Below are 12,711 nucleotides of genomic sequence, written 5' to 3' on the forward strand. Positions count from 1 at the left end.
AGTGGTAGTGACCCTACGCCTCCTCTCTTGTTGAGGTAGTACATGGCCACTGTGTTGTCCGTCATTATCATGACATTCTTTCCCCGTACAGAGGGTAGGAAGGCCTTCAGCGCTAGTCTATTCGCCCTCGCCTCCAAAAGGTTGATGTGTACTTTGGACTCTGATGGAGACCAACGACTGCTGATTTTCAGTTGGCATGGGCTTCCCACCCATGAGTAAGGCGTCCGTCACTACCGTTATCTCCAGCCATGGTTGCCAAAAAGACTGTCCCTTGAGAATGTTGTCTTCTGAAGCCCACCAAACTAGCTCTTGAGCAACTGCTCGGAACTTGCAGTTGATCCGAAATATTCCCTGATAATTGGGACCACTGAGTTCTGAGAGCCCACTGAAGGGATCTCATTCTCAATCGGGCCTCTGGCACCAGGAAAATGCAGGAAGTCATGAGACCGAGCAACCTCAAAAAAATCGAAGGCCGGAAGATGTTGGGCATTTTGGAATTTTGCTACCATCTGCTGAATGTGCTGAGCTCTCACCTGGGGAGGCGAGGCTTTCGCTGAGGAAGTATCCAAGACTGCTCCGATGAACTGGAGTCTTTGTAATGGTATCATATGGGACTTCTTGTAATTGAGGGAGGAGCCCAGTCTGTGTAGGGAGTGGCAGGGGATGATGTTCCTGGGCTTGCTAGGGTGAACAGGCCCTGATCAACTAGTCGTCCAGGTAGTGGTAGACGTGAATCCCTCCTCTCTTGAGACTTGCTGCCACTACCGCCATCAGCTTGGTGAAAACCCTTGGGGCAAAGGTCAGCCCGAAAGGCAGAACTCAAAACTGATAGTGAGAACTGCCAACTGCGAACCTCAGGTATTTTCTGTGCTCGAGATGAATTTGCACATGAAAATAAGCATCCTGAAGGTCCAATGATATCACTCAATCTTGGTGTTGGAGAGCCTGAAGGATCTGAGAAAGGGTAACCATCTTGAACTTGTCCTTCCTGAGGAACTTGTTCAAGTTTCTTAAGTCCAAGATGGGTCTCAATCATCCGTCCTTTTTGGGAATGAGCAATTAGGGGGGAATACCAACCCTTGTTCCTCTCCGCTACAGGTACCTGTTCTATTGCACTTTTCTCTAGCAGGGTCAAAATCTCCTGTACAAGGAGCGGATCTGGCATTTCGACAGAGTTGGTACCCGGTGGATGATCTTGAGGTCTTTTTAGAAAAGGAACGCAGTAACCTTGAGCCACTGTTTCCAGTGCCCAAGCATCTGAAGTAATGCCCTGCCATTTGTTCAGATGCTGAGAGATTCTGCCTCCCACCAGGGTCTTGTGAGTCACGGCCTCAGAGTGGCTTAGAGGCAGCTGCAGCAGCGGCTGAGGGCAAAGATGCCGCTGCTGGGGCCGATTTAGCACCCCTTCCTCGTCCACCACGAGGGAATCTTCTTTGCTCCCCTTTGTCTGGCCTGTCCTCTTCCTCTACCAACTGAGGAATAGAAACTAAAAGAACGAACTCTCCAAGAAGATGAGCCTGAATAAGGTTGTTGAGGTTGTCGAATGGAGGCGCTAAGGGACTTAGCCACCGCCTTAGAGGTCTGCAGCTTCTCCAGACTCATCTTCCTTGCTGCCGACCAACCTCGAGCTGTTGAAGGGCATGTTGAGCAGTCTGGCATGCACATCCCGTGCAAACCCGGACTTTCTCAACCATGAAAACCTGCACAGTTCAGTGCTTGCAGCCATGGATCTGCTGATGCCGTCAGCAGTGTCCAGTCCTGATTGGAGACACTCTCCCATCGCCTCGTTGCCATCCTTAACCAAGCCCAGAAAGCTGCTCCTTTCATCGCCTTCTGGGATGTGATCAGCTGCAGTGCTAACACAGTCCCACAGGGTATAAGTGCATCAAGCCAAGGTACAGGTAACGTTAGTGGACTTCAGGGCCATGCTGCCTGTGGTAAAGACCTTGCGAGCCCATGCATCAACTTTTTTTATCATCTCTATACAGGGGAATAGAGGGATAAGCAGACTGTTTTGTCGAAGTAGCAGCTTGGACTACCAAACTCTCAGGCGTAGGATGTTTGCTGAGATAGTCAGGATCACTGCTAGAGGGTATATACTTCGTAGATAAGTTCCTGTTAACAGCTGATATATACATGATATCCTCCCTAGGGGTAGGGATAAGTGGGATCTCACAGGTAGAGACTACCCACCCCCCCCACCTCGTGGGGACAAGGACTACCGGTTAGAAGAGGTACTCCCTAAGTCACTCACCAACACTCCAACCACAACAGCCTCTAAAGAAATCATGAAGAACCAATTGCTGTATATTATTGTGAAGAAACCTTAAATTCATGTAGGAAAGAAGATCAATTCAATATTGTGAAGAAGAAGATTGGTTTAGTAATGGCGAGTACTCTGCCAACAGAGAGAAAGGACTTGGAAACTCCGCCGGGAAAGGCCCAGCTGTGCGCCATTAAAGGAGGAGGAAAAATCCTGTGACGAGAGGAAGCCTGGGAGATTAGAATCAGCTGTGTGTGAGAAGCTGACCTGGAACGAGACGCGCAGCTTGGAAACCTGGAAACAAGCTGGCGAGTGAAGGTGTCACGGGACACGTTTGAAAGTGGACGAACTGAGCGAAGGAAACCTCAGATACCTTACTAAGTCGTAAGTGGTGGTGTGACCGAGAGTCAGTGGACTGCTAAGTCCAATGACGACACCAGACCACAAATATGTTCATGGCATGGAGCAGGTGTGGAGAAAGAGCCAGAGAGAGGCCAGGAGAACTAAAGCCAAACTGACAAGCCGAAAGGAGCACCCCGTCCTGATCACAGGCCTGGTGACGCTAAGCCCAAGCAAGAAAGGCAACAAGGAATGCAGGCGACCCGGGATGGATAACGACCATAACTAGTATAACGATCATGCTCATCTCAGTGAAGAATGCAACTCAATGTTCCCTATGGAGAGGGGGAAGTTATATGTGAACATTCTTAATAGAGAAGGAACTGTGAAAAGAAGAGACTCATTACTGGCACCCTCTTACTCGTTGCAGTAATACTAAAGAGGTGAAGAGAAGAGAAATACATTACTTGCACCCTCATACTTGTTCCAGTAATACTAAAAGGGTGGAGAGGGAATCATTACTGGTACGCTCGTATTCGTCCCAGTAACATCAAAGACGTGAAGAGAAGTGAGAATCGTACCCTCATACTCGTCCCAGTAAAACTAAAGAAGTGGAAGCAGAAGAGAATCGTTATTGGAACATACATAATAGTCCCAGTAACTGTAAAGCGAAAGAGAAAAGTGACAATTAATTTGAGAATCTTTATAATTGGCCCAGCCAGGAGGAACATTGGACATTATTTATAGAAGAAGAATCACGTGTATTGAAAAGAGAGCAAGTGAGGAATAACTTCAGAAGGAGAAAACAAGGTGTCAAGTACACGAGAAAGAGAAACTAAAGAGTACTATTTCTGTACTGTATGAACCAGGCAAAATAGTTGCCAAGAACAATCTACGCTTAAGTTACTAAAGTGACTGTGCTGAAAAGCAGACCTCAGGAGAAGGAAGTCATTCTCCTGTGCCTAAGTTGTTTTGGATAGTGGAGGGACAGAATAGTTTAGCTTTGGACAGAGGACAGAATCTTCCTTTTGAACTCAGTGATGACTGACGAGCACCCTATTTAGTTTTGTGTTAGGCAGGGAAAACCCATTAATTAGGCAGTCAGGAGCGTATTTCTTTACTTTGTCGAATAATGTCCATACAATGGAAAATATACATTTGTGTCATCCTGACCCGCTAGTGTCCAGGAAGAATTTACTGAAAGGATGATAGGACCACGTGAGGTGGATAGGACATCCCACTGATCTGGCATGAACCTCTTGAATGAATGAGCAGGGACCTCACCCTAGGCCAAATCTCATGAGAAAGCCGAGAGGGTCAGTGAGCGCTTTGGCTTCTCCTAGGAGTCTTGTTAACTCTTCATTCAAGGGAGTCCTGAGACTAACTGGTGCTGGTAAGCAGGAGCTCCGTGGCTATGTCTGAAATAGGCAGAGGGGCATATGCATGGGAATCTTGGGCTGCGTTGGCCACTACTTTGGTCACAAGAGCATGTGGATATGTGAGTGGGAGGGTGTCCTCTGAAAGAGGTCTGTTAGCCTTCCTTGTCCTCTCTATCCTTTGTCACCATTTTGAGCAGCCATATTTGGAAGCTTACTTCAGGGCATCTACCACTCATCAACCATAAGGGTGGGATTCTGATCTGTTGCACACATCAGGAGACTTAGCCTCAGACTTAAGCATCAGACTTAGCCTCAGTGAAGGCATGTGTGGCCCCTGGAATCTTGGTGGACGGGGCAGTGTAGAACATCTCAGCATTTATGCCGATGATTTTCTTAGTCTGAAGACCACTGCTGGTGCAAATAGCTGCGGAAAAGAACTTAGCCAAGGATTATCATATGGTAACATGGGCTTAGCCAAGTGATCGTGAATGAATGCCGGTAATATGTCCAGAGGACCCCCTCCGATGCTGGTGCATTGAGATCACAAGGGCTTTGAATGCTCTGTGTGTTGGGGTGAAGCCGAAAGCGTTCACCTGGCCTAGTAGTGTGAAACAAAGGAATGCTGGTTACCTAGCAGTCTTGCATTTCAGGTACTCCTTGACAGTTGGAGGAGGCTGAGGTGTAAAAACATGGTCCCGCCCAATGAGTCACGATCAGAGATTGTTATGTATTTTAGTATATTTGAACATTTAAGGAGCATTTCTGACCAGAATCCTAGGCATCTTGGAATTGAAGTCCTGTTAGAACGTAATACCCTTGATAAAGCACTATATTAATACCACTGTTGTGTTTAACGCTGGGGAATTATAGTGCCTAGCAGATGCGATTAGACCAAGCACTACATCATGCAATTAGGTAAACTGTAATGTACTCCTTTGCACAATTACATTTACGATGCGCCATGCAAGTTCTTTGAAAACACTTTGAAAATGGAATTTAAATATGCAACTCTGTCTAAGGTGCACTTCATTACTGTAAACCGTTAGGAGACATTGGCGTCATATACCACAACTACAAAGCTGCCCAACAGCAGTGTGACTACAATTAGTGCCTGTCCCTTGCTTGGGTGGTTGTGAATTCAAGATAGATGACAAAGGGAGCACACCAAAAACAAGGAAGCATAAACAGCTCCACCAAATCTACGCCTAATGCGGACCCCAGGGTTTCTGACATGGCTGACCTGATGCAACCATCCCCCGTGAAGACAGGTCGGAATTACAAAAAGATAATGGCTTGCGTGCAAGATGGCTTCTCAGTCATCAATATTAAACAAAATGATATTCAGTCAATATCAACTCCACCACTGCGCGGCTTGAGAAAGCGGATAAGCGAATCACTGAAGTGGAAGTTCATATGGGGGTGATGGAGTATGTCTCCTCGCTTAAAGCGAAATTCTCCACTCTTATGAAACAGGTCTAATGGGCTCTTAAGAAATGCGACGACCTGGAATTAAGATCACGAAGAAACAACATCTGGATATTTGTGGTCCAGGAGACTGCCCTGAAGGGTTGTGATGAATCCCGAGATGTCGTTGCTTCTCCCCGAGGAGGAGCTCATTCCAATGAAGTCTGAGAGGTGAGGCCGCTACCCTGATAGTCTCCATGGGATGGTACTCGGAGGGAGGATCTCATGGGGTAAATCTCCCACTCTGGGGATTAGGGAGGACATCTCGGGAGAATGCAGTATTCCGACCCCATAACCACCTCCCAGACATCCTCAAATGCCTTATATTCCAGACCTCCACCGAACCCCTTTACACCCATCTCCCATGCCACACACCTCTATGTTACAACTCTTCCATGTAGGTCTGCAAGGTTGATGAGACAGCAGTCACTGAGGCGAGGAAGAACAAAGATGACTACACCATGACTGCAGTAAGACACCATGACTTCAGTAAGAGGTACTGAGATGAGGGGGTGCAAAGCCATAGGGAATCTGTATTGGAACCTGAATGAGCGGTCTAGACGCCATGGCCCATTCCAAATAAAGACTGAGAAAGGACTTAATTTGTTGTCAGACCCTCCCAGGAGCAACTGCGAGCTTGGAGGACATGCAGCAGGGAAAGAAGGAGAGGTCTGGGATGCGAGAAGGGGGACCAAGGCGTCCCAACCTGGTCCACCATGCGCAGGCCAAATGGAGAAGTGGGTAAACAAGAGACCTGACGCAGGAAGCAGCTGGACAGCGCGGTCATGGAGTGATGCGCAGCCCGCCCAGAACGAAACATTGCAAAGCCGCAACAGGTGCCGCGAAAGCAGCAGGAGAGCAAGAGAAGCGAACAAGGATGTAAGAGTGTGTGAGAACAAAGCCAATGAGGGCCAGGGAAAGGGAGTCATTCCCAGGGCATTGTCAAATCATGAAACCAAGTGAAAAGAGTCCAGGAGGAGGAAGTAATTCCCCTCTGGTTGTGCTTGCGGTCTCGTGCAGAAGGGATATGACCTAGCATTTTGGGCTGGACGGCCCCTTTTGGGGTAGGACCAAGCCTGATTTGCATATGGTTTTTCCCCTTCTGTAATGGTTTGGCAGGCTGAAAAACGATGGTCTGGAGGGTTGGCCAGAACTATGCCCGTGGTTACGATTAATTCAAAACCTTCCAGCCATCACCTTTTTGTTTTTCTCTTTAGTTGAAAAGACATCCCGATAGACCCATTAGCACTTTAGTTGAGGCACGGAAACCCCTCATATGTGTAGGGAAAGATAGGGTTTCTCTTTATTTTGATCTTAAATTAATGTTCTGCATTTGGGCCGTGCCAGTCTAGTTTAGGGTACGTTGCCCCTGTGCTCCCCCCATGCAGGGCTTAAAAGCACCCCAACTCACTTTTAAAAGTGACAATATCTGCACTTTTTCTTGGCCCTCCCGACCCCAGCTGCCATCTCCTCGTCTCCCTCTCCCCCGTCTTTCCCCTCCATGATTGGCTCTCAGTTCTGGAAAGATTTTCCTTTCTAAAACACATACAACTGTCCTACATTTGGCCCGTTCCTGTGTGCTAGTCAGGTTTAGGGTAAATTGTCTCTCTGCTCCCCCTATTGAGGCCTTGAAAGCGCCCCTACTCACTTTTAAAAGGGACGCCAACCATGCTTTTCTTTGGCCCTCCCAACCCCTGTTGCCGTCTCCCACACCTCCCTGTTCCCGCCTCCCCCTTCCCCGATTGGCTCTCAATTTCCGGATCGGTTTTCCTTTCCAAAGCACATAGGGGCTTTCTGCATTTGGGCTGTGCTTGTGTGCTAGTCAAGTTTAGGGTAAATTGCCTCTGTGCTCCCCCCCGGTCAAGTCTTGAAGCGCCCCTACTCACTTTTAAAAGCACTCCAACCGTGCTTTTCTTTAGCCCTCCCAACCCCCGTTGCCATCCCCTCGCCTACGCTTCTCCACGCTCCTGCTTCCCCCATCCCTGATTGGCTCTCAGACCCAGGAACCTCTACTAATCCAGGAGTCTCAAGGCAGCCCTTGGCTAAAAGGCCAGAGGCAAAAGGCAGCTCCTGACTGAGCAGCTCCACTCCATGTTTGCCTGTGTTCGCCCGGGACGCCCAACGCAGACAACCTACTGCAACCGATAAGTGTGGTGTGGGCGGGGAATACAGCCATTATTCTACTCCATTAAAACCCCACCACTCTTATTACCCATTCTCATCTAGCCTACCAGTGAAAGGTAGTCACTTTTGCATCTAGCGTAATTGTGCAGACGTACTTTGCATTCAGTATAATTGTGTAAGGCAGACATTTTTCATCTAGTAAAATTGTGTAGGGCAGGCATATTTTGGATCTAGTATTGTTGTTTAAGTCAGACATATCTTGCTTCTAGCGTAATTGTGTCATTCACCATGACGTTGTGCCCAGCTTCAGTCGGTCACAACCAAAGATCAAATTACTCTACACTGTAATACCACACAACAGCCAGTGAATTGAACTTCATGCAAGGGTTCGCCATTGCTGAAGCAACACCAGGACACCACAGGAAGGCCATCACCAATGTGAAGCTTTTCATTAACCGGATTCAAGCAAACCACCCTCCCCAGTAAAAATAAAAAATACAGCAACACCAGCACTGCTGCAAAGGAGAACCCATCACAGCACTACACTCCCAGACAGACCACACCAATCCTAAGGAAATCAATACCACTTGGAAATATAACTGGATACCTGGAACCTTCCAGACCACGAGGACTCATGCCCTTGGTTCACAAATCTCTATTAATCAAAGCAATTTATAACCCAACAACAAACACCACACCTCAACCACAAAGTAAACTACTAAACTACCAAAGTGAAGGAAATACTAATGGGGAGCAAGAAACAGCCGAACCAAAAGAACACCAGATCCAGGAAACTCACCCCCAAAACAGAAACAGGTGGGAAAGCTCAACCCCACAAGTAGGAACCCACTGGACTGAATTCACAACACCTAGGAACCCCATAACAACACTGCAAAACGGACAAAGAATACAGACCAAGAAAAGAAACACAGAATACTTCTCTCGCTACCTCTCCACCTACAACTCCATCACAACAGAAAATGAACAACCGGCAATCAACCCACATGCAATAACCATAACTAAAATGGACACCACCAGAACGCCCATGCAAGAATACCAAAAAACAAATTATCACAGCCTGGATAATACATTTGAAAAAACACCAGCAAGAATCAGGGGCAGATTCTAATCCTTAACCATTAACACACCCTACATAACCAACGACTGCAACAAAGGACCCACACCGAAACAACCCAGCAACCTGCAAGAACCAAAGAACCAAAGCTAAACTGCCATTAACCTAATTAGACTACTCAATTAGATGGAACACCCAAGAACAATCACGCCTAGCAAGCGCAACCAGGAGTGAACCGACAACAACGATAACCCAACATAAGCAACGGTAACTGGGACAAATGAAAGGACAAAAAACAACCCACAAGGGGAAAAAGACAAATTACACTGCCGCCTACTCAACGTAAGATCCATGGCTAAACACAAAGCAGAAATTCACAACCTCCAAAGTGAGGGAGGCACAGATGTGCTCTTTCTCCCAGAAACATGCCTATCAAAACTATTGCACACAAAGCCATACCAGAAAATTTCAAATGAATACACATCAACAGAGAAAACCAAAGAGGTGGTGGAATCGCAATGGTGCATAAATAACACATTTGCGCCTCGCCACTGCCCTCAATCGACACAGAAGACTGTGAATCTCTCTTTGTCAAGATAGAACTCAACGACCAAGCCAACATTGTATTCCTCATGATCTACAGACCGCCGTCCTACAACCCGAACTTCGCGACGAAACTCACAGACTCCATCGTGAACCTATCCACATACCACGACAACCTAATTGTGTTGGGGGGATTTCAACATCTGGTTCGAAAGAATAAACAAAAGCACAGCAAACTAACTATGCGCACTTCTGGAAACACTTCCCTTCAAGCAAATAGTAAATGGATCCACCCACAATGCTGGACACATCTTGTGTTAGGGAGAATTCTCTTATAAGGCTAATTTCCCAAACCTAGTGAGTCCCCCAGCAGCTTTGCTGGATTTTTGGGGTTTGTTTTTTTCTCCTGCTAAGAGTCAGACTCTTTTCCTCCCAGTCTTAGGCATGATTTGAGGTATGTCTTTGACTCTCTGTGTGCTCATGGGCTATGGGGTCTTTTACTCCATAGGATATCATCTGTTTTTGTGTATGTGTTACACAGCACCCTCAGTGCAGTAACACAGGGGTGTCATAGTGACCCCCAAACATAGACTCCATACCCTGGGACCGACTACTGTCTCCCAGGGCATGTAAAGGCACCATTGGCTTTACTAGTCCTAAATTGTGAACAGAACCAGCACAAACCATCATATTGTGGAAGTACTGGAAGGGGTTAATTATATTGCCCCTGGGTCTGTTTTCAAGGGGGCACTGTCCAGTCCCCCCTTGTCGAGTTTCTGGCTGGTGGCAGTGGTTACCACGCGAAATATTCCAACGGAATATTCTCTATGGGATTTTTCCATTGATTTTAAACGCACCACTTTTTGGTGCAATGTTAAAGATACCGCCGGTTTATTTATTTAATATTAAATTCACGGTTGGGTCTTTTTGCCAGAACCCTTTTCTAAAATGGCGTTCGTGTCCGTCTCTGTAACTCTGACCAAGGTCGAGCCCTTTGTGCCACTTTTTGGCGGGCTTCTCCACAGAAGCCCTCCAAATGGTGCCACTCTGTCTGGGTTCCACAGGATGGGTGGGGAGGGGAATTGGCACCCTGGACTGCGTTGCCTTAGCAACTCAAGTCGCACTCTGTTCTGACTGGGCCAGTGGTGAGCCGGTCGGCTCACCATTTAGCATGTTTGAGTGACAGCTAGGCTGTTGATTGGGGGGTTTTCTGCATAAAAGCAGGGCCTTTGGGACTGGAACTTCAGAAGTCACCACAGGACCTAAGAATCCAAAGAGGGAAGAAGCTGAGCCATCTGCAACAACGATACCACCGATGGAGCCTGGTGCAGTGCAACGACTCCACATTTCCTCCTCGACGAGATCCTCTCTTCCCCTGGTCGAAACAACGAACTGCAACCACTACCAGGAACAACTGCCACCTCTGGAGCTTCCGCTCTGTTTAAGGTACTGTGTCCTGCCTGGCCTCCCTTTCTTTGATTTGCCCAAGGGGACCCTTAAATCCTTGGCTTGCCAACTGGGTTGGCCCCAGACCTTCTAACTTTACCTTCTTGAATCACCCCAACCTCTTTTGAACATTCTCCAAAGACTTTTAGTGCATTTTAAACCGTGTGATCCTGGGCACATTTTGCTTTGCTCCCTTTTAAGTGGGCCTTGCCTATGAACTTTGGCTCTACAGTCTATACTGCCTTTATTCCCTTGCTGAGAACTCCTAAAAGTGTTGGGACCTGTTTTACTTCTATGCTCTGTCTTTTTCTCTCTCTTTAACTGAACTATTTGAGTGCCATTAGGTTATGCGCTCACATCTGTTTAACAAATCGTGGTGTTTTAATTCTGACTTGTCTAATAGTTATTAAGGGAGGTGTGTATACTTTACCTGACTGTTTTAACTTGCTTTTGATTTAGAGTGCTAGTATATTGCTTAAAGTGTGTTTTAAATAAATAATGATATACTTTTTATACAAAGCTCTGGTCAGTGTTTGTTTGCTCTACTGTGTTCTTAGCCCTATTGTGTATACTCTACATACTGCCTTACTCTTCTTGAGAGAAGTCTGACTGCTCAGCCACAGCTACCAGGTAAATCTGGGTGGTGCGGACTGCTACCAATTGGGTTTACTGCTTACTCCTGTAGTCTTAATCATTTTGCAGTGTTCCCCAAGGGTACTGCACAGGATTCTGCCTAACACCTTGGATGCAATCTTCTGTAGAGAGGGACTATGTGCATCCGCCCCACCACTTCCAATGGTATGAGGTGATCACTACCTATTAACATTCTACTTCTAACTCCAAACCTGCTTACAACCCAGAAACGCAATCCTACATGACACTAGCAAAAGAAAGTGGAAGAGTCTTGATTTGGAATAATTAATAGATCTGCTGGAATTGAAGTAACCAAACACCACCAAATTGAACAGGATGACCCCAGACTCAGCGGAAAACACACGTAACACCTGGATTACTGAGGTCCTAAACCAACTAGCACCAGCAAAACCTTTCAAAGACGCAGCAAAATAATTGGCAGCACAATGGTTAAATTAAGAACTGAATGAACTCAAAAAAACAAACTGCAAACTGGAAAAACATGGAGCAAACACTACAAGCAACCAGAAAAAATAAAATACCAAAGACAACTCCGATTATACAAATCGACTGTCCTCAAAGCAAAGGAAATAAACTATGCTACAAGAATCCAATTGGCAACCAAACCCACAAACATAACTCTTCAGAATCATCAAAAAGATAAACAAAAACATACAACCTGCAACAAAGGTGCCACCCCAACACAAGCTCTATGCAACAACATCACCAACCCCTTTAAATCAAACACTGTAACAATCCAACAGACGATCAACACCAACCGCGCAAATATAAACACAACCACTGAATCGCAGACAACTGGCAATACCGGAGCAAGACTTGACCGCTTTGAACCAATAGACGAAGAAACATTCTTCACACTAATAAAAGACCCCAACCTTGCAGGGACCCTTGCCCCCCAGACATCTTCAAATAAATCCTCTCCCACAGTACCCCTGAGTCACACTTCCGGCACCTAATGTACCTATCCCCAAACACAGGAATAGTACCAGTGTCCTACAAATCAACATACATCAAGCCACTGATAAAAAAGGAAACAGAAACTGTGTTAGACCCCAACATCTACAGACCAATATGCAACCTGATGTGGGCTCCATGCCTGCTGGGCCTAGAGACCCAGCTACACCTCCCCGATGACACCCAATGAGCAGAAACATGGTGTTTGTGATCTTGTGTGGAATGGTTGTGACCAAACAGTTTGCAATGGACTACCCCTTTTGGGGTGGGACCAAGCCTGATTTGTATACGGCCGTTCCCCTTTCTGTATTGGCTTTGCAGGCAAAGCACGATGGTCTGGGTGGTTGCCAGAGCAATGCCAGAGGTTAAGATTAATTCAAAACCTTCCAACCATCACCTCTTTTGTGTTGCTGTAGTCACTCAGAGTGGGAAGGGCATGCCCAGACATGGGCCCATGCCTGCTGGGCCTA

General features: G+C 46.7%; 1 protein-coding gene across 2 annotated transcripts in view; it reads right to left on the minus strand.

The window, feature by feature from the left end:
* LOC138511696 (general transcription factor IIH subunit 2) overlaps positions 1-12,711 on the minus strand; it is a 1,250,606-nt gene that overhangs the window by 91,214 nt on the left and 1,146,681 nt on the right. The gene's annotated exons all lie outside the window — the stretch shown is intronic.

This window comes from Ambystoma mexicanum, chromosome 6p (assembly GCF_040938575.1).
Source record: "Ambystoma mexicanum isolate Mex_15411 chromosome 6p, UKY_AmexF1_1, whole genome shotgun sequence".
Taxonomy (NCBI): Eukaryota; Metazoa; Chordata; class Amphibia; order Caudata; family Ambystomatidae; genus Ambystoma; species Ambystoma mexicanum.